The sequence below is a fragment of the Tachyglossus aculeatus genome, chromosome 1, assembly GCF_015852505.1.
Source record: "Tachyglossus aculeatus isolate mTacAcu1 chromosome 1, mTacAcu1.pri, whole genome shotgun sequence".
Lineage (NCBI taxonomy): Eukaryota > Metazoa > Chordata > Mammalia > Monotremata > Tachyglossidae > Tachyglossus > Tachyglossus aculeatus.
In genome coordinates this window covers 47,168,847-47,191,415 of record NC_052066.1, presented here as the reverse complement: position 1 = coordinate 47,191,415, position 22,569 = coordinate 47,168,847, and the positions used below count along the sequence as shown (strand labels likewise).

Sequence of the window (22,569 nt, the reverse complement as noted above, 5' to 3'; positions counted from 1 at the left end):
TAGGTGTAAAAAAACACCACCATCAGGTAGGGTTTTTTAAAAATCACAAAAAACCCTTTAAAATAAGATTCCACACACTAAAAATCAAAAGGCCAAGTGAAGTGAAATGTAGATAAAAGTATCTCCCGCTATTTTCCAATTGCAAACAACTTACAGGCTTAGGGAATCAAGTCCAGAGGTCAAAGGTTCTTGATGGCCAAGTCAAAGGGTGTAGCAGATGTATATTAATGCATGTCAGCTTCTAGATTCTGGGGTCAAGCAGTAGTTCATAAAAGAAACAAGGCATCTTAAGAAGGAGTGTTATTACCAAGCATCAGGTCAAAGTTTATCTTTGGGTCAGTGTACTGGAGGGTCAGCCATTCATGGCTTGAAATACGGGCTTTATGCTTAAAGTTGATTCATGGCAAGGTGTTATGGGAAGTGAAAAAAAGTCACTGGTTTTCTGATAGAATTTCAAAAATGCTGACTAACTGAATCAAGAGAGGCTACTTCTAATGAAAAAGCAAGATTGATGGGCGGAGGTGATGTGTTTTAATCTTAATTTCATCTAATTCAAAAGATAAACTGTTGAATTTAACAATATTCAACTCAGCTCAGCCACTTTGATTTATTCCCTTAGGAAGTAGATGGGAGGCCCCAGAAAATAAAGTTTGTTTTGTGGAAAAAGGGCGGGCATTGGAAATACTGTGCTTTGATGTGGAGATAACAACAACTCATGCCACATGATTCTTCCTGGACACAGGAGTTTTTCTGAAGAAAGTTTGCCAGCCTAATAATAATAATAATGATAGTATTTGTTAAGCGCTTACTATGTGCCAAGCACTTTTCTAATCATTTCCATTGCTCCATTTATAATTCAGCTCTTCAGTATTCCCACAGCCTTGGGTGTGAGAACCCCCAGAATGTGGGGGTAACCACAGTCAGTGGTGCTTGGTGAATCCAGCTGTTTGTGGAATGTTCCTGCTGTGGGAGACTGCACAAAGGTTTCCTCTTTGCTTTGACATGATCTCACTATGGAAAATCCTGTTGTCTTCTTTCTGGGCTGCGGTGAGATGACACTAAGACGCAGCAGAGTTTAGTTTTCAATCATTTCATCGCCCAGAATGCAGGGGATACCCTTCTCCAGGAAAGGTGATTTCATGACCTAGGCACAGCTTTGTCAACTCAATTAAGAAATGTCTGGGTTTGATTATTTTTCCTTCCTACTGATAAAATGAGACATCTTTTTTACTATCCATTTGGCTGGAAATGTCTGAAAAAGGTATTCAGTGTTTTTTATTTATTTTGAACTATAGCTATTGCAAATCTCAGAATGTCAAGCTACTTAGTATGGTGTGTTGTGAAAATCTGGATTTAGATATAAAAAGCAGACTAAATAAACCTCCGAATAGTTCATAGAAATGATAATAATTTTCCGCTGAGTTTTCTTATAGTTGTGTTAGAATGTAGACTATTTAGACCTATTCTAAAATGTTCATATCCTTTTTTGCTATTTAAACCTGGTTTATTTGTGGTTTGTAAAAAAATTGCACTAATGCAGGTGATTTGAAACATTACTTATTTTTCTATATTTGTAAAGGGCTTCATTAACAGATATTCTCTAAAATACTGGAGAATGCCATTTAATAGATGCAACTAAAATGAGAAACAATATTTTGTCCTTTCATTATTTTTCTTAATTGCAGAACTGAACACTACTGTCCAGCAATACTATAGAGCATTGATTCTATGCTGACAGCATCATTGTCAGTGTGTTGACACAGTCAAAGAAAAGTATAAAGTTGGCAATTTTTCAATTAATTTGTTCTATGTGGACAGAAAAACTAGATATTTCAAACCCTAAAGTGGATTTTTTTTTTTACCTTGAATGAACTGGTTTGGCTCTTTACATGGGTCAAATTAATTACTTTTTTTTCACATGTATAGACCTGGCCTGTTTTTCCTTAGGGCAGAGGACAGAGGGTCTTTCTTTATACTGAAAGATTGCCTTCAAGGGAAAGGGGAGGGGAATGGGTTGGATTAGGGAGTCTCTTAAAGGATGAGATTGCCTCATTGAGGGGAGGTGGATCAAAGGATTGCAGGAGTTTCTCTGAGAGGAGGGATGCCTTAGTGGAAGTGGGGGAGATATTGAGTCAGATTCAAAAGCCTTTAGGGAATTGGAAAAATGTAAGCTCTAGGAACTACAGGAAGAGTGTACAGGGGTGGAATCCCTCCACAACACCCTCTGCCAAATAAGGATTTGTAAATCTGGAACTGGGGTAATAATAACGATGATTGTGACATTTGTTAAATGCCTACTTCATGCCAGGCACTGGGGTGGATACAAGCAAATGGGGTCGGACATGATCTGTGTCCCACGAGGGGTTCACAGTCTCAATCCCCATTTTACAGCTGAGGTGACTGAGGCCCAGAGCAGTGAAGTGACTTGCCCAAGGTCATACAGCAGACAAGTGGAGGAGTCAGGATTAGAAGACAGACCTTTTGACTCCTGGGCTTGTGCTCTATCGGGGTTAGTGCTCTCCACAAAGTAAGCACTCAATACATACCATAATTGATGGACAAGATCAATGGATTCCAGGCCTGATGAGTTGCTGGTAACAGCTAGTCAAGTGGCTTGGCTCCTCATTGGGCTCACAATACTCCTGAGGCAAATAATAATAATAATAAAAATAAAAATAAGGTGGTATTTGTTAAGCACCTACTATATCAATCAATCAATCAATCGTATTTATTGAGCGCTTACTGTGTGCAGAGCACTGTACTAAGTGCTTGGGAAGTACAAGTTGGCAACATATAGAGACAGTCCCTACCCAACAGTGGGCTCACAGTCTAGAACAGTGGGCACACACTACCATATGCCAAGCACTGTAGTTAACACTGGGGTAGATAAAGGATAATCAGGTCAGACACAGTCCCTGTCCCACATGGGATTCCCAGTCTAAGTAAGAGGGAGAAGCAGTACTTAATCCCCCATTTAAAGATGAGGAAACCGAGGTACAGATAAATTAAGTGACTTGTCCGAGGTCACCCAAGTAGCAGAGCTTAGATTAGAACCCAGGTCCTATTACTCCCAGGCCTGTGATCTCTCCACTGGGCCATGCTGCTTCCCTGAAACTCACTGCAAGACCTGACCTCTAACCAACAGTTAGTAGTTGGTTGTTATTTGTGATTGAAGAGGACACATTATCTGTTATTAATACCACTAGTATGGAATTCAAATGGGATATTCTTTCATCTGAGGGATGTCTGCAGTATTCAGGAAACAATACAATAATTTTCGGACCCCTAGGCATATTTTCTATAATAAACCTAACATATTTCTGCAGGCGGAAGGGAAAGGTGACTCTTATTCATCGACGTACCTTTGCATGCTGTAGTAATATTAGTGACTGTTTCTGGGAAATGATTCTCCTTCTGGAACTACTGTTGCAGTTCCTCAGTACTTGCTGTCCCTTTACCACCTAACGTGCTGGGAGCCGGGGAGTGATTTTGCTTACTTCTTCTTCCATCTCTTCTGTGTCACCCTGATTTGTTCCCTTTATTCACTCCCCCACTCAATCCCATAGCAATAATGTACATATCCGAGATTTATTTATTTATATTAATGTCTGTCTCCCCCTCTAGGCTGTAAACTCATTGTGGGCAGGGAATGTGTCTAGCTACCCTGCTTTATTGTTATACTGTACTCTCCCCAAAGAGCACTTAGATTAGTGCTCTGCACACGGTAAGTGCTCAATAAAAGATTGATTTACAAATTAAAGAGTATAATATGGGAGAAGATGGAAGGAGAGGATTTGTTCCACACTTGGTCAGGAGGCTGGGCTGCGAGTATGTTCTAAACTTTGAAAGGAAAATAACAATACTTAATGTTATAATAGTTTTTGTTAAGTGCTTACTGTGTGTCAAACACTTTTGTAAGCTCTAGATACACGTTAATCATTGTTGGCTAGGGACCGTCTCTATACGTTGCCAACTTGTACTTCCCAAGCGCTCAGTACAGTGCTCTGCACACAGTAAGTGCTCAATAAATATGATTGAATGCATGATTGAGTGACACAGTCAATGTCCCAGCTGGGGCTCAGAGTCTAAGTAGGTGGGAGAGCAGGTATGGAAATCCTGTCATACAGATGAGGAAACTGAGTCATAGAGAAGATAAATTACTTGACCAAGGTCACAAAGCAGGCAAGTGGTGGGTATGGGATTAGGTCCCAAGTCCTCTGACTCCCAGTTCCCTGGGCTTTCCACTTGTCACTGTTTATTGCTGTATTGTACTTTCTCAAGTGCTTAGTCCAGTGCTCTGCACACAGTAAGCGCTCAATAAATACCATGGAATGAATTAATGAATGAATGTTCCATGCTGCTCCTCCCATTAATGAGAGAAGCCAGAGATCCCTTTGATAAATATATTCTGAAAATTGATCATCAATCAATCAGTGGTAATTATTGAGGGTTTCCTTTGTGCAGAACCCTGTACTAAGCACTTGGGAAAGTACTGTAGAGTACTAGATTAACTTCCCCTGACTAAGCCCTCCTTTCCTCTTGTCCCATTCCCTTCTGGGTCACCTTCACTTGCTCCCTTTATTCATCCTCCCTCCCAGCCCCACTGCACTTATGTACATATATGTCATTTATTTATGTTAATATCTTTCTCCCCCTCTAGGCTGTAAGCTTGGTGAGGTCAGAGAATGTGCCTGATATATTGTTATATTGTCCTCTCCCAAGCACTTAGTACAATGCTCTGCATGCAGTAACAGCTCAATAAATACAAGCCACTGACTGACTAGACATGATCCCTGCTCTCAAGGCTCTTACAATCTAGCATTCATTCACTTATTCAATTATATTTATTGAGTGCTTACTGTGTAGAGCACTGTACTAAGCTCTTGGAAAGAACAGTTCAGTAACAAAGAGAGACAATTCCTGCCCACAAGGGGCTTACAGTCTTGAAGGGGGGAGACAGACATCAGAACAAGTAAACAGGCATCAATAATATCAATATAAATAAATAGAATTTTATATATACATATATATATACATCAGAGCAAGTAAAACAAGCATTAATGTAAATAAATAGACATAGATATGTACATATATAAAGAAGTGCTTGGTGAGGGGAGGGAGGGTAGAGTAAAGGGAGTAAGTCAGGGCAAGGTGGTGAGGAGGGGGAGCTGAGGAAAAGGAGGCTTAATCTGGGAAGGCTTTCTGGAGGAGGTGAGCCTTCAGTAGGGCTTAGAAGGTGGGGGAGACAGACATGAAAATCAACTGCAGGCAGGGAAAGCAAACAATCAGTGGGAGATGTACAGAATGCCGTGGGTTGGAGTGGGTTGAATTCCTAATTGCTTAGGGGGAAGGACAAAGTGCATAGATTCATTCATTCATTCATTCAATCAATCGTATTTACTGAGCACTTACTGTGTACAGAGCACTGTACTAAGTGCTTGGAAAGTCCAATTCAGAGAGACAACCCCTTCCCACACCGGGATGAGTTGCAAAGTGGAAAAATGAGGTGGGAAGTTGAGGGCTAAGTTAGGAAAAGCTTCCTTGGGTAGGTGGGATTTTAGGACACCTTTGAAAATAGGGAGCATTGTTTGTTTGTTTTATGGTAACTGGTAAGTATTTACTATGTGTCAAACACTGTTCCTAACTCTGGGGCAGGTACAAGTCAATGAGGTCAGACACCGTCCCTTTCCCACGTGGGGCTCATGGGAGGAAGAACAAGTTTTGAATCCCCGTTTTACAGTTGGGGAGACTGAGGCAAAAGGGAAGTTAAGTGACTTGCCCAAAGTCACACAGCTAGCAATTGGCAGATCCTGGATTAGAACACAGGCCCTCAGACTCCCGGGCCCATGTTCTTTCCACTAGACCACACTGCTTCCCTGATGGTTGTCTGATGAATATGAAACAGGAGGGAGATCAAGGAAGGGGCATGGTGTGTGAACAAAGGGGTCACATCGACAGGGACAAGAGTGAGGCGCAGTAAGTGAGTTGGTATTAGAGGAGTGAAGTGTATGGACTGGGTTGTATTAGGTTTGAGTGCCTTTGAGCCAATGGTGAAGAGTCTCTGCTTCCTGAAATAATGGATGAGCAGCTGTCCTTGCAGTTTGGGATCCAGGAATATGTTTTTCCTCCTACTCAAGAGAGTTTGCTTGCTGGATTGTTGGCTTTATAGAGTTCCTGCTCCCTCCGCTAACACCACCTAGAACCCGATTGAAAAAAAACTCTGTCGGGACCTTTCCCCTCTATGACCTTTCCCTCTCTATGACAGAAGCAACGTGGCTCAGTGGAAAGAGCCCGGGCTTTGGAGGCAGAGGTCAGGGGTTCAAATCCCTGCTCTGCCAATTGTCAGCTGTGTGACTTTGGGCAAGTCACTTAACTTCTCTGTGCCTCAGTTACCTCATCTGTAAAAGACTGTGAGCCCACTGTTGGGTTGGGACTGTCTCTATATGTTGCCAACTTGTACTTCCCAAGCGCTTAGTACAGTGCTCTGCACACAGTAAGTGCTCAATAAATATGATTGATTGATTGATTGAAGACTGTGAGCCCCCAGTGGGACAACCTGTTCACCTTGTAACCTCCCCAGCGCTTAGAACAGTGTTTTGCACATAGTAAGCACTTAATAAATGCCATTATGATGATGATGATGATGATGATGCCTGGAAGGGGTTGAGGGGAAAGCAAACTTGGGTTTGTAAGACTCAGAGCCCACAGCACTTGTATCCTGAGCTTGTGTCGGACTCCTTTGGAGATTTCCTGAGTTGCTTGGCTACGATTCCAGTTTAGCAAAGATGCTTCTTGGAGGTGCCAGAAAAATGGCTACAGAGGACCAAGAAACATATTCCTAAGATGCCACTGGGGTCAGCTCCTGATTGAGTAAGAGAAGGAGAAGTCTCCAGGTCCCAGGAAGCTTCGTAAAGACCATTCTTCTCCCTCCTCTTTCTCCTCGTTCTGCTCTCCCCTTCCTATCATAGCACTATGGAAAATTGTGTGCACTTTCTTAAACTCATTTTTTCTAAAGTCTAAATTGATGAATGATGTATCCATGTTCCTTTCACCACCTTCATGCTCTGAGTCCCCCTCTGCAAAGGAAAGTAGCAAGCTCAGTATTCATTCATTCAAATGTATTTACTGAGAGCTTACTGGGTCAGAGCACTGTACTAAGCACTAGGGAGAGTACAATACAGCAATAAACAGGCACATTTCTGGCCCACAACGAGCTTATAGTCTAGGGTGGGGGAGACAGACATCAATACAAAGAATAAATGACAGATATGTACATAAGTGCTGTGGGGCTGGAAGGGAAGAAAAACCAAGGGAGCAAATAATAATAATAATAATAATAATAATAATAATAATAATAATAATAATGGTATTTGTTAAGTGCTAACTATGTACAAAGGATTGTTCTAAGTGCTGGGGGGATACAACATGATCAGGTTGTCCCATGTGGGCCTCACAGTCTTCATCCCCATTTTACAGATGAGGGAACTGAGGCACAGAGAAGTTAAGTGACTTGTCCAAAGTCACACAGCTGACAACTGGCAGAGCCGGGATTTGAACCCCTGACCTGTGGCTCCAAAGCCCGTGCTCTTTCCACTGAGCCATGCTGCTTCTCTATCAGGGGGTGCAGGAGAGAATGGGAGAAGAGGAAAGGAGGGGCTCAGTCTGGGAAGGCCTCTTGGTGGAGTTATGACTTCAATAAGACTTTGAAGAGGGGAGAGTAATTGTCTGTCAGATATGAGGAGGGAGGGTGTTTCTAGGCCAAAGTCAGGATGTGGGCAGGGGGCCAGTGGTGATATAGGTGAGATTGAGGTACAGAGAGAAGATTAGCATTAATAATAATAATAATAATAATAATAATGGCATTTGTTAAGCACTTACTATGTGCAAAGCACTGTTCCAAGCGCTGGGGAGGATATAAGGTGATCAAGTTGTCCCACATGGGGCTCACAGTCTTAATCCCCATTTTCCAGATGAGGTAACTGAGGCCCAGAGAAGTTAGTTAAATGACTTGCCTAAAGTCACACAGCTGACAAGCGGTGGAGCCGGGATTTGAACCCATGACCTCTGACTCCCAAGCCTGTGCTCTTTCCACTGAGCCATGCTGCTTCTCTACCATCATTATTATTAGCATTAGAGGAGTGAGTGAAGTGTGCAGACTGGGTTGTCGAAGGAGAGTAGCAAGGTGAGGTAGGTGGGGTGAAGATGGTGGAGTGCTTTAAAACCAACAGTTTTCCAGTTCAACATTTAATAATTCATTTTGGTGCAGTCTAACAGAGTCGATAGACACGATCTCTGCCCACAATGACTATACAGTCTAGAGGATGAGCTTACAGTCTAATAGTAGTTGTAGTAGTAGGAGGAGTAGAGGTATTATTCAGTGGGTATCCACTTGATGTCAAACACTATTCTAGGTGCTTGGAAAGAACAGAATAGTGAAGTGACAGATTCTCTGACCACCAGGAGCTTATTCTTTTGTGGGGGAAGAAAGACATAAAAATGCATTCAATGAGAGTGGTCAGAATAAATGAATTAAGCAGCATATATACGTGAGTGCTGAGAAGGATATAAATAGGTTCTTATGTGGAAATTTCTGTTTTTGGTGGAGCAGTGCTCTCTCTCCTGGGAAGGCAAAATTAGGTTGTTAAAGGCTCCTAGGAGAATAGTCTCAATGTCTCTGATGCTTTCCTGAAGCTTTCCTGAGGTGAGTCCTCCCCTCTTTAGAGGTGGAGTGGCTGGCTATACACCCTGAAACTTGAAGGGTGGACATGGGGATAAGGGGTGAGTGAACCCACCTGGAAAAACCTGTCTAGGGTGTTTGTCCGCACACAAATGTTGAAACATTTCCTTCTGAAAGGTTCAAAGAATCTATCTGCTAATCTCTTTCATAGCTCAGGGTTTGAAATGATCAGATTTTTAGTTTGGAGATTGATCTTTCAGCGAATGATATTCAATTCTTCTACATTGATGGTTTTCAGAATTCACAGGTAACTAAGACTTTAATTGTAAGAGACTAGAAAGTCATTCTCACAAAAATCCTAGAAAAATCAACCACCACCACCAAAAACCTGAAAAATTTAATCTCAGAGCTCAAACTCCAGGATAACCAGGCTTTGAGTCATTTCATACCATTTGCTGTGCCCAATTCTAGCCAAAAAGCAGACTTGTCACCAAGATAACCTCACTTAAGCCAAGAAGGCAAGGTTTAAAAGGCAAGAATTTCTGTTTTCTATTTTTTTTTTTTTTTTACAAACTCCTACCAGAATCTTTGGTCTCCAATAATCAAAAAGTGATTCAATCATATTGTAAAAATCAATGAAAGTGGCTCTTGCTACATTATTTTCCATGCTTAGATATGCAGCAACACTTGACTCTTCAATAATGAATTTACTGAAATTATTTTTAAGACACTATTTCAACAATGCCATTAGCACTTCCTGACTTCCTTTCTCAAACTGACCCCCTCTCTTGACTTAGAAGGGAAGGACTAGAAAGATTTAGAAGAGGCTAATTTTCAATCTAATTAAATATGGCTAGACCATAAGGTCACTGTGGGCAGGGAACATGTCTACCAACTCTGTTATAGTGTACTCTCCCAAGTAAGGTTTGATAAATATGACTGACTGATCAGTTGACTGATCTGGGGTGTTTCTGAAGTCTTCTGTGTCTTCTGGAATTTAGTGGGCTTGGGTGGTGGCAGGGATGGGAAAGGGTCAGCTTTAGCCAATCCAGAACTCCAACGAGCCTCTCTAATCGAATCATCAGAAATCCAGCTTGGTGGACAGTTTTCTCACTGTCCTCATAACCAGATATCTGGGGCTGAACTTGGACTTCTCTAGGCTGCAATAGATGGGTGATGATTTGGGAAGAACTATAGCAGACCCTCTTGGGGAAGTGCCCAGGCAGAGGAAGGAGTCCAAATACCATTTCCTTGCTTCCTGTCTGGAGCCAAGTCATCTTTCTCCCTCTGAAATATTTGTCTACAAGTTTAAACCAAAAGGGGGGTTAAAACAATAAAGTGAGGTGTTAGCCTGATTTTCATCTGACCATCCTGCATTAGCAGCTATGAACTCACTCTTCCCATATTGAATGGAAAAATAGACTGATTGTTTTGTGTTAGGGATTACATCACTTCTTCTTTCTACATTCTCCAAGTGAAGCAAATCTTTTATATTTATATGCATATAGAATAGAAATATAGATAGAATTACTACTACTACTATAAATAGAACTACTACTGCTACCCACTATTACTACTACGTCTACTACTACCACGACTACTACTATTAGTAGAAGGCCACTGGGAAATGGTTCGACCTGGTACTTTTATCTTCAGTCATCTTATCATCATTCACACATGTAACAACACTGAAGTCCTTCATCATTGAGGTATTTTAGGTGGAAATCTCTCTTTAAGTGGTAGAATACCCTGATGTGAAACACATGGAGGCATGTTTAGGTCTGGTTGGTCATATGTCATAGGGCAACCAGTAGAAGATAAAGAATATCAACTTGGAACTGTACTGGGAAAACTGATCATTGTAGTAGCAAAGATTGTATAATTGGGAGTGGAAGGAAGGAATGAGGACTAGGGCAGGGTGAGGGCTTGCTTCATATGTTCTGGAAATTATTTGAGGGATTTTTTTTTCACAAAAAAATCTATCCAGAAGTTGAGTTTCATTTGGATAATGAGTTAACCCTAATGGGTTGGCAGCCATGTTGCATCCTTAGACAGAATTACTTCAGTGAAATGTTTTTAGAAGGTGAATCGGGTCATTAAACTATTATTATGCTATATTCTTAGTATAGACCAACACAGGAGAAGCATGCATGATTTAAGTTTGATGATTCTGGTGCCAGCAAATTGAAAATAGATATTCAGTGCTACTTCTCCCTGCAAATTGATTTGGTTCTATTCTTCCTGACCCAGAGGGGAGAAGCGTCTCCTGTGCTTCTCTTGCAATCCTGACTGAAGGGCGAATTGGCAGCTTCCTACTAGGAGCTGTGCTATTGGCTTCTCAGCAGTGATGGGTTGTAGAGTGGCTCATGCACCTCCATTTTGCGTGCCGCCAGAGAGCTCTCTTTACAGGTGAAAGCAGGAAGAAACTGCAGCCTGGGGAAATCTCCCTCTCCTGTGCCAACTCTGGCCCTTGCCCTGTAGATATGTGCATTACTGAAGGTGTGGGCATATGTGTGTGGAGGGAATTCCCCTCCCTCCTCGAGTCTCATCTCCCTGTGAGTGGGCAGAGAGGTGGAATCAGTGCTTAGAACATAGTAAGCACTTAATAAATACCATAAAAAGAAAAATCACTGTTTGAAACAAGAGAACCAGAAAGGAAAGCCCAAATGAGAGACATTGCATATTAATACATCAATTTACAACTATAAACGAGGCCTGCCTGTAAAAATTCTTTGCGAGTCCTTTGCACTCTGCTGCCCCCCCCCTACTCTGTCACTGCCTCCTAAATCCCAGCAGGAACACTATGGACAAAGGATGAGGGTGTGAGTGCTGCTGAATTCAGTTCCTTCAGTCAAAGTCTTGGTGTCTAGACTGAGGTTTTTTCATCATTTCCCATGGGAGACTCTACTAATTTATAATCATCCGTAAGGAAATGGAGGTGTTAGATTAAATTTTAAGCCAATACTTTCCCCCAATTATTTAAAATTTTGGAGTATAGTGGCTAGACTGCTATTTTTTCATCATTTACCATGGGAGACTCTCCTATTTATTATCATCCATAAGGAAATGGAGGTGTTAAATTCAATTTTAAGCCAACATTTTCCCCCAATTATTTAAAATTCTGGAGTATGGAAAGAGCACAGGCTTGGGAGCCAGAGATCATGGGTTCTGATCCCAACTCTCCCACTTGTCAGCTGTGTGACTTTGGGCAAGTCACTTAACTTCTCTGTGCCTCAGTTACCTCATCTGTAAAATGGGGATTAAGACTATGAGCCCCACGTGGGACAACCTGATCACCTTGTATTACCCCCCCCCCCCCAGCACTTAGAACAGTGCTTGGCACACAGTAAGTGCTTAACAAATGCCATCATTATAATTATTATTATCTCCCTCTCTAGATTGTAAGCTCTTTGTGGACAGGGATCATGCATACCAACTCTGTTATTTTATACTCTTTCCCAAGCACTTAATACAGTGTTCTGCATACAATAAGTACACAATAAATATAACTGATTGAATGATTGATTGATTAGTCACTAAATTAGGAAAAAAATTGGGATTCAGCAACATTTTAGTTTTCTGGGAGGTAATTAGATTAGCTTCTTGATAGCCACCATATTTTTGGTTGTGTAGAGTTACATGAAGCTCTATTTAATTAAATACTTATAATTCACCCTCTGGGAATTTAGTTTCTGGTGGTACTTTAGATAGCTTTAATGCTTGTTTCCCTTTAGATTTTATTTATTGTCCAGACTAGTTAAACAATTTGCTTATACAAATAACACACCTCTGCTCCTCTTTCATCCCACCCTCAGTTTGTATAATATCGTCTTAAGTCATGGCTGACTCAATTGTAAATGGGATTTTTCTTTTGTTTTTCTTTGCAAAAAGACCACTTTTTCAGGAGTACATTTCCCATATTTCATAGATCTCTGTTAACTTTCTCCAGGATAACTGTAAATTTTCGAAAGCCATTGCCTAAAAATTTGTCATTCCAGATCTCCTTCCATCTTATTCTACAGATTTCTGAGCATGGAACTCCCTCTGAACTCGGGGCTTTGCTTTCCCTTTTACATAAAATCAGTACCCAAATTCTAAGCTTAGTCTGCAGAAATTCTTAATGGCTCAGATTTATTTACCTCAGTGGTATTATTGAGGGGTTTTTGGATGAGACAGCAATAATTCCAACAGTTTCCACAACAAGGAATCACCTAGAATTCTGAAGGGCTTTGAAGCAGTGTATCTGCATGTTTGAAGAACCGAGGAATTTTATGAAAATGTTCTATAGAAATAAGGAGACAAGTATAGAGTAGTTGGAGTCTCCCCTTTATAGGGCAGAAGGAACACTCCATATACTGTGGTTCTCAATGGAATATGGAGTAAAATAAGACGTGTTGGGGAGGGAATCAGGGCACTTGTGCATGGTTGTTCTCTGGACTGATCCATAAATTTTCTGATTCTTTATTGCTCCTGTGGAGGCATTTATCTATGCTTATTTAAGGAGTGCTCAGCCAAACACTCTCCCATCTGCTGCATGACCTGGACTAGAGGAGCCGAGTTATTCTCTGGTGCATCCAAATGGAAACCCACTTGCTCTGATGAATCCGGGAAGTCATATTACTAAATGCTGTACCTACAGTGCATGTCCTTACTCTCTCCATATCATTTCCCTCTTTTCATTTCTCGAAGTTGCTGCCTGCTTGGTGTCTCTTTTTGTAGTGGAAACTTCTCCTCCAGCCTTCCCTGCACCCTCTTTTCTCTTTCTTTTTCCTTCCCCACCTCCAGTTTCCCTTTATCATCATCAAGCAGATCAACAGTCCACTTTATTCTCGTAAAGACCTGCTGCATGTCCCTCGCCTTCAACAGCTAGAAAAACGTGGCTTGAATGACTGCCCTGGATTGCAGCTTTTGATTGGAATAATGTTTCTTCTAGTTGCAGCTCAGGGTGGGTGTTGAAGATCTTGGAGCCATCTCAGACTACAGGAACATCTCAGACTCCCCCAGAAGAGGCTGTGACATAGGTCCTGCTCCTCTAGGGAACACTGCGATGTAGTTGTACTCTACTGTCTCTCAGAAGCAGTGAATTCTGGTCAGAGAGTTATGGGCTACAGTTTCAAGCAGTTTATAATTAAATTTAAATTTCATTCCTAGGGCTTTCCCCACAGAGCCATTATATCCTTGGGGATTTTCTCTGTGGGGTAGCAGTTCTGTGGGAAAAATACCTAAGAATTCAGTTTACATTTAGAAGTAAACCATGGAACTGTGGAAAGCCACAGTTTCCTCTATCTCCCCCAGAATTTGCCTCTCTCTGAATGTTGTCCTGTGGAACAATATTTTAGGGAACTTCCTGGAATCTGCGGCAGTGTCATTACATGGACAGCAGTTTGCCTGGTCCTGGTTGGCTTGGGAGCACAACTAGAGGCACTCTGAGGTTCAATTTTACACACTTCCCGGAGACACAATAGAAATGGAGCACATGGGGTCTCCTGGCTATGACTGTCTCTATATGTTGCCAACTTGTACTTCCCAAGCGCTTAGTACAGTGCTCTGCACACGGTAAGTGCTCAATAAATACGATTGATTGATTGATAATTCTCATTGGCATGGACCAGGAAACCAATCACCATCTCCCCCTCACATTCTCTGGGAATGAAGCAGTGTGGCTCAGTGGAAAGAGCATGGGCTTTGGAGTCAGAGGTCATGGGTTCAAATCCCGGCTCTGCCAATTGTCAGCTGTGTGACTGTGGGCATGTCACTTAACTTCTCTGTTCCTCAGTTACCTCATCTGAAAAATGGGGATTGAGACTGTGAGCCCCATGAGGGACAACCTGATCACCTTGTAACCTCCCCAGCACTAAGAACAGTGCTTTGCACATAGTAAATGCTTAATAAATGCCATTATTATTATTATTTATTATTCAGGAACAGTGCTGAGCATACCTTGGCACAGTGCAAGCTTGGGAGCAAGCAGCATGGAGAAAGCATGGGCCTAAGAGTTGGAAGGACCTGGGTTCTAATCCTAGCTCCAAATAATAAGAAATAAGGCTCAGTGATTTTGCACATTTTTTTCCTGCCAAGTAATATTTTTCATTTGGAGTGTCTCTGCAAGTGTCAAACAATGAAGTTCACTGGCAGAAAGACCTATTCTTTGAGAACCTGTTGGTCTGGCTGACTGAACAGGGAATCCTGGGTTCTGAGTACATAAGGACAGTCCCACAAACAGATTTCAAAAATCATCGTTCCCTCAAGATTTCCAGTGTGGGGAGGTTCGAACTCACACTAGCCCCACCAAATTTAACAGGGCCAATGTCACCCTGGAAAGTTTCCTTACCTCTTTTTATTTCAATTCAAGCAACTTCCTGTGGTGAATGCATTTAAAATTCCCTTCCAAACACAGGTTCCCATGAAAACCAAACAGAAAGGGAACAGAAAAGGAAGGCAGGGTATATTAAATTTCTTTTGGGCCAATCCCTGCTTCCTTTACACACATGTTTATTTTCATAATTGCATGTGGCATTGATTAGAATATATAAATGTATATACACATATGTATGTATATATGCATATATAAATGCACATATATATGTGTATATATAAATATACACACACATGTATATGGAGGGAGAGAGAGAGAGAAATGAGAGAGAGAGAGAGAGAGAGAGAGAGAGAGAGAGAGAGAGAGAGAGAGAGAGAGAGAGAGAGAGAAACTATTTGCTGGGTCAGAAAATTGGGAAGACTTAATCCCTTGTTTGAATTTAAATTATGCATGAAGTTCCCTGCAGAAGTTCTGAGTGGGCTTTCATTTTTTTTAGTTTCCTGGAAAGGCTAGTCAGAGAGAATAGGTATGATATAGACTTTATTTATAAAAATCAAGGGCCTCCCAAATACACTTAGAATCCTAGAAAAACTTATTTCTACTGAGACAACCCAGAAATATAAAGTAGAACAACACTATTTTAATGATACTTCCTAATTCTAGTAGTATTTCATCACTTCCTTTCCCAATCTCAATCAGAAACCGTACATACATAGCCAAATGAATAAATTCAGGATTTCAAGTGGATTTTATTTATACTAAGGATTGAATCATAGTTGAAGTCTACTTTGATTAGTTATCAATACCCGAAATTCTATCACTCCTTCAGGTGCTTCTTGCACGTGGGTACTTTCTTCTTCTGGGCAATGATCATATTTATTAATTCTATTATATTGCACTTTCCCAAGTCCTTAGTACAGTAATCTGCACATAGTAAGTACTCAATCAAGACCACTGATTGAATGATTGCGGCCATCTTATGCACTTGTTCATTTATATATATATGCGTATATATATTTGATTGATCATCCAATTTTATTTATTCTGTTTCAACTGCTCATAAATATTTTTATGTCAATCTCCTCAGAATGTAAGATATTTGTGGGGTGGGGCTTGTCTTGGGCTTCGTTGTATTTCCCAAGTGTTTAGTACATTGGGTGCATAATAAATACCATTACTGTTACTACTTCCACTGCTAGTCCTATTGTTCGTTGTCTTGTGTTATGCCATCAAGTCGTTTCTGATCCGTAGGGAGACCGTCATGGACACATCTCTCACAGAATGCCCCGCTCTCCATCTGCAATTGTTCTGGTAGTGTATCCGTACAGTTTTCCTGGAAAAAATAGGATGTGGTTTACCTTTGCCTCCTTCCATGCGGTAAACTTGAATCTCCACCCTTGACTCTCTCCCATGCCTCTGCTGCCCAGCACAGGGGAGTTTTGACTTGTAGCAGATTGCCTTCCACTCGCTAGCCACTGCCCAAGCTAGGAATGGAATGGGTAGGCCTCTTCTTGACTCTCCCTCTTGTAGCTGAGATTGGTAGAGTACTGGAAACTCTCCAGTTGAGACCCAGAGAGGGGACTATTGTTTGTAGGTCATCTAAATCTATTTTCTCATTTCTATTTAGCAATTAATTAATATGGTTATGTTAAAACCCCACTCTCTACAAACCTTCAACATCTTAGAGGAAAGTAGAAGGCTATATATCATTTCTTATGCATGAATCAATCAGTGGTACTTATTGAGCACTTAATTTCTGCAGACCACTGTACTAAAAATGTGGGAAAAAAACAATACAATAGAATTGGTAGACACAATCCCTGACCTGAAGAAGCAAATACCTAGGTACAAGAAGCATCTGAAAGGTTGATAGAGCAACCCTATACATAGTAGGACTAAGTATGAGGGAGAGTAAATAGAGTTGATAGGCGTGATTCCTGCCTTCAAGGAGCTAATGATAATGACAATGTTGATTCTCTTCAGAAGCTAGACTCAGATTTTTCCATTACATCTGGAAAAATGTTTTCCCCTTTGGTTGACCCATGGCTAGCTAGGTATTACTTTATCATCATTCCAAAACAATAACTGTGTAATCAAGGACCCAAATTCCACAGTGGGACTTCCTTACAGCCACCTATTCAAAAATAGTTTTCCATAATCTGTTTCCTTTTTGCTTTAGAAGTCCATAGCAACAATAAAGAAAAGTCACCTTAGCTACCATATTTTCTGTCACCTAGATCATTTTCCTATCATTCTAATTTAAACATTGAAGATCATGTCTTTATAAGTTTATAGTATTATCCTGGCAAAGTCCATCTCCCATTCCTTCCGGGCAAGGCGGTATCATCTTTAAAACCCAAATAGTTTATCATTTTCTTTTGCCTTTTCATTTAATAAAATCTGTAACCTGGTACTTCAACCCCTTCAATATTTGTTTTGTTAAACTCTGACTATTTTCTAAGCCAGTTTTTGTTGTACTTCCCGTGTTCTACCAAGGTAATCCTTATAAAGTTTGGCTATTGTAAGAACTTGTTTCATTTGTGTTTTGATCTTCTGGTCAGAATACTAATATCATTTCTTGTCATAAATGATTGTCTATGGTCCGTGGACCTCCAGTGCTGCTACTCTATTTCTTCAACTTGAGTTTGTTGTTGACCTAAAAAAAATCAAAACTAAATTCCAAGTTGGTTTTGTTTTAGGCTTTGACAACTGTCCCATCCACATTGAACTGTACTTTGGTTCTCAATTAAAATATCATTACTGTGGCTGCAGTTCTGGGGTTCATGCAGTGCAGTAGGGGAGGTTCTCCCTCAGGACATTGTTGTCTTGTAGGCTAACTGACCCTAGGTTCTTTTCTACTCACTACTCACTTTCCAGGACCAGTGTTTGCCAAATGATGTGGGTTCACAGAAAACCTCTGCTCTTTTCACTACTTGGCCTCATTACGAGGAAGTAGATGCGTTTGGGAAGGGCTATGCTAAAAACTTGGGTGAGAATTTAAATTGCTTATTCTGCACCAGGAGCCCATGCAAAAGTGAAAAACTATCTTTAATAACTTTATCTATTCTGTCAGTTAATGATTAATATCTTTGAGGAACCGATGTTATTCCATTCAGAATGAATTCATTTTCCATATTTCTACAGTTCTGAATGCATTTAGTGCACATTAAATCATAGTAAATGATTATTACCTAGATGGAGCATTCTGTGCAACTGTTTATTGAAGTTCTCTTTTGGAAGGTAGAGGAATGAAATGGTTTTCAAATCTGTGGTCTCACAACTTTATCTCTCCTCCCTTGAATGATTTTTAGTTTGCTTTCCTTTCTTAAATTAAGAACAGCGCTTCCCGCACTTAGAACAATGCTTCTCACATAGTAAGCGCTTAATAAATGCTATTAAAATGGTTTTTAGCGATCACATTTTTTGTGAGGGGTGGGGGGAGGGGTGGCAAGAAATAATAACTGCATCAAGCTGTGATGACAAAATGATCCCATATAAATGTTAGAATGCATTGCCATTTTAAGCATGAAACAGTTTAGGTAATGATTTATCTTTTATAATGCAGCACTTGGGGACAGCTGTATGATTTGTCTCTTTAGCAAGTCAAGTAATTTCTTTAACAAAATGTTAAGCACAGATGGGCGATAAGCTGTCAGTTAACTATTATTGTGCATGCATCTGCTTGCTTTCAATGCACTGTTTTATGTATTCAGTCAGTTACTTAGCTGCAGCTCTCTGAAAAGCTGAACGTCCTCTGATTGGCAAATAAAATGTTCATTTGTCTCTTCTTCCTATTGTTTTGTTTTGGTAACACATGTCAGCAGCTCAATTACCCAGTTCATTAACAGCTCCCAGTGGACATGATGGCCAACCCATGATAAGGCCGGTGATTGTGGCACATATGGTCAATAATAGCCTGTCTCTTGGCAATTGTAAATAAAAGTCAGTTGGCCCTTTCCCTTTTTCGGAAAGTGCTGTTTCCCCAGTGCCCTTCAGTATATGAATTACCTTGTCTTTAAGGACCATTCACTACCCTTTATAAAATAAAATGCAGTTTGCTGCTCTAAAGGCTGGGAGAGTGATGGAGATCAAGGTGGGGCAGTATTGAGAACTGCCCTGGGTTTTTGTTGCAATTTGACAAGCTGCGGCAGCTCTTGAGACACTAAGTTCTTAATGGAAGATGTTTCTTAGGAAAGCCATTAACTGATTAATTACTTAATTAATCAGTTTACCTAATTGAATAGAAACACATTTTTTTTACCACTTCACTCTCTCTCACTGGAGACTTTTGTAGTGGTTCCTGGAGAGTTTAAAAAAGCCATTTTTAATGTTTTTGTAAGTTTGCCCTTTGCAAATAGCAGCCAGCTTTCAAAGGAGTAATTGGAGTGTGACTTAATCCTTGTTTGATGGGAGATATTCATGTCTAGGACAGAACTTTAAAAAGAAACCTCGGAGATTAAGCTTCCACAGAAAGAGTTAAGAAAAATCTTGTTAATTTTAGGCATTTTACATATTCCTGGGATAAACAATATTTGGATATTCCTATGCATTGCCACTGGAAAAGGGGGAAGTGTCTGCAAGCCTTGCATTTTATTATTCCTTGACTGCTATCGCTTTTTAGCAAAATGTTGCTCTTTTAAATGTCACTTGCCCCAGTAAAATAGGGAAGGACACTTACTCCTAAATATTTTTTTCATTACAAAAACAGTAGGAAATGTCTCACTAAGAAAATAGAAATCAATTTGGGGGCTGGAATCAATTATTCACTTGTCAAAATGACCCTGTCCAGGAATATTTCCTTGCCAAGTTGAGTTAGTTTCCATTCATGATTTTGACTCAATGACGGAGATACTCACCTGAAGAAAACTGGTATAGGCACAAACATGTTTGAGGGTTGAATGAAGCAGAAACTGTTCTAACGTTATTTAAATCTTAAGGGTTGTACAGTTCAGCTTTGAAACTTTGAGGTCTCTGTGTCCAACTGTCCTCTGTGTCCCGCAGCTCTTATTTTAAATAAGCATATAGTGATCAGTGTTGTGATTTTCACACAGCTCACAGGTGACAGAGAACTGGCCTTAGACCTTCTGAACTTGTCCCCTGCTGCCTGTCATATTCATATCTAATCTGTTCTCCCTACCCAGGGGAGTGGGCACTTGGGGAGTTGTTGAGTGTCAGACCTTATTTGCACTGTTTTGATTAGTACAAACCTGGCAGGAGATTATTTTGTTTTTAGTGACCTGTGTTGTGAAAGGGCGGTTTCCGAAGGAGAGAAGGGATTGGAGGGGGGCAAAGCAGCATTACATTTATGAAGCCAAAAATTAGTGAACTAATGTGCTAGACCCAAGAAAGCACATGATTGGAGAACCTTAATTACAATTAGACTTTTTATTTAAACTGGGTTTAGAGGACACAGCTACCATTTTCCATCAATTGACTGGCTTTGTGTATTTCCAAGAGCTTCTTTTCGATTTTGGGTGTGGGGGCAAGGAAGAAGAAACACTTTAAAAAAGGTTCTCCTGCCTTACCAACTCTTAAAGGGGTAGATAGAAATTCAAAGAAAAAAATGCCATTCAAAGCAACTTATAGCCTAGACATCTAGTACCAAATGAGTAGCCAGAACCAATGAGCTCATTAGATTTATCTTGAAAATTTCTGAATTTGTTCTCCACAGTAGCTTGTAGGTTTTTTTAAAGAAAAAGTACAGCAATACATTTCTGAATTTTTAAAAATGACCTCTTCCTATTCTGAGCTTGGGAATTAATGTGCAAGGGAAGCCTCCAGGTGCTGAAGCCCCTGCCTGGATAGGCTTAGATTAACCCCTACTGTGCATCCATTTCAACCTCCTTTCCTCCCCCTTTCCCCCCCTCCCCGAAACCCTCAACTTCCCCCTTCTCATCCTCCCCAGCTTCCTTTGTGTCTCCTGCGCCCTGCCAGGCAGGTGTCAGGGCCCTGAATACGGGTAAATGCCCCGTTGATGGATTCCACAGATGGAGCGTGGAAATCGGCAGAATAGGCCTCAGCCACAGGCCATTTCTTGGGACTCAACAAAAGCCTCCAAATAAGTCAACAAAAATCCCAAAGATCACAAAGGGAAAGTGTCATTTGTCATTTACTCTGGGCCTGTGAGGGAGTATCAGTCTTGCTTCACTCCTGGTTTGCACCCGAGGAAACACCGGAGAGGTCATTCACATCTCTCTCAGCCTAAGAGGCTACTTGAGATCAGAAAACAGTGAGCGGCCTCTTTGTGTCCTCTGTGTTGCCTGGTAAAGTACACAAGCCTAGGACATTTTGCAATTAGCCAACGAGGTGCATCACGCTTTGAGTTCTCCTGTTAAGCAAGACAAGAGACTCAGAAAAATATTATTCAAATAGCTGGAGCCAGAGAAAAGATGTGTCCTCTTTGCCATTCTCTGGCCCAGTTCAATACAGATCTTATCTTGTGCTAGGGAAGCCCTCTATTAGATAAAAGTGGTTTAATGTCCAGCGTCTGAATATCAGCCTGGAAGAAAGAGAGTATGATTTGGTAGTGGTAATTTTACATCTAATGAATGATTGTCAGGAGAGATCTGCTTTCAAAGCCCTTCGAGGGAGTTACCCCCCACCTCCTCCTGTGTTTGTAAAGTGCATTGGGTTAAATCTGTAGCAAACATAGAGTTTAAATGGTTGTCATGTTTTGATTATTTAATTATTCAAATGAATGGCTTGCTGAGAGGAAAAACAATGCCCAGATTGCAACCATGTGGCTTATTTTGTTGTCCAATTTTTGCCTAGATGGGCCTATGAAATATGTTTGTTTGGGAACTGTTAATTATAGAATTCCATGTGAACAAATCCCTATGAAATTGTGACAAAGATTTCATGTATAATAGTTTAAACTAGGATGAAATATTTCCCGAGGCCACAAACAGGTCACAAGGGGTTAAGGGACAAAGAATTGCTCTCTAATTCTGTAATTCCTTCTTTAATTAAACTTCATGGTTAGTCCACTGGTGGTACTTAAGGCGTCTCCTCCCATTTTGATTCGCTCCTGAAGGGAGGAATTTGTAATCCGGTAGGGTAGGATTGTTGTCCTAGTCTTGATCCTTTTTGTTACTGACAACTCTCCTTTCTCCAAGTTTAATCATTGGAAGTCACTGGGACATCTCAAATGTTTGGCTCTTAAAATATATACATAGATTTTTTTTAGAAAAGGACAGAAAGAGTAGGATTAGAAATATCAGAAGAGCTAAGAACACTTAAAAAGCAGATGTGGTTCATTTTAAGGTTCTTTGAGATATTACTTCCTATTCTTGGGAACAAGAATCTTATTTCCATATCCTGTGCTTGGTTAATAATGGGTAAAAGTCACATCAGTTTTTCAGATTGTGCAGTTATAGCTTTTCAAGGCAAGAAGTAGCTGTGAAATGCAGTCTTTGATGAGAGAAAGCCTCAAAACTAAACAGTTTTGAATGATGATAAGTGCTACTCAAAATTCCAACCAACCTTGGAATTGTCATGATTTAAGTAAAGGGGAAATGTAGGCATTGAGTGCGAGGTTATAGTGATTTATTTCTCCCTTTTCTATATTTTTAGAATT

General features: G+C 40.6%; 1 protein-coding gene and 1 non-coding gene across 3 annotated transcripts in view; one reads left to right on the top strand and one right to left on the bottom strand.

Moving 5' to 3' along the window:
• PAX3 (paired box 3) overlaps positions 1-22,569 on the top strand; it is a 128,883-nt gene that overhangs the window by 42,390 nt on the left and 63,924 nt on the right. The gene's annotated exons all lie outside the window — the stretch shown is intronic.
• Positions 16,436-16,573, bottom strand: LOC119933639. Its single transcript, XR_005452583.1, has one exon. It is a non-coding gene; the product is annotated as a small nucleolar RNA SNORA7 (small nucleolar RNA).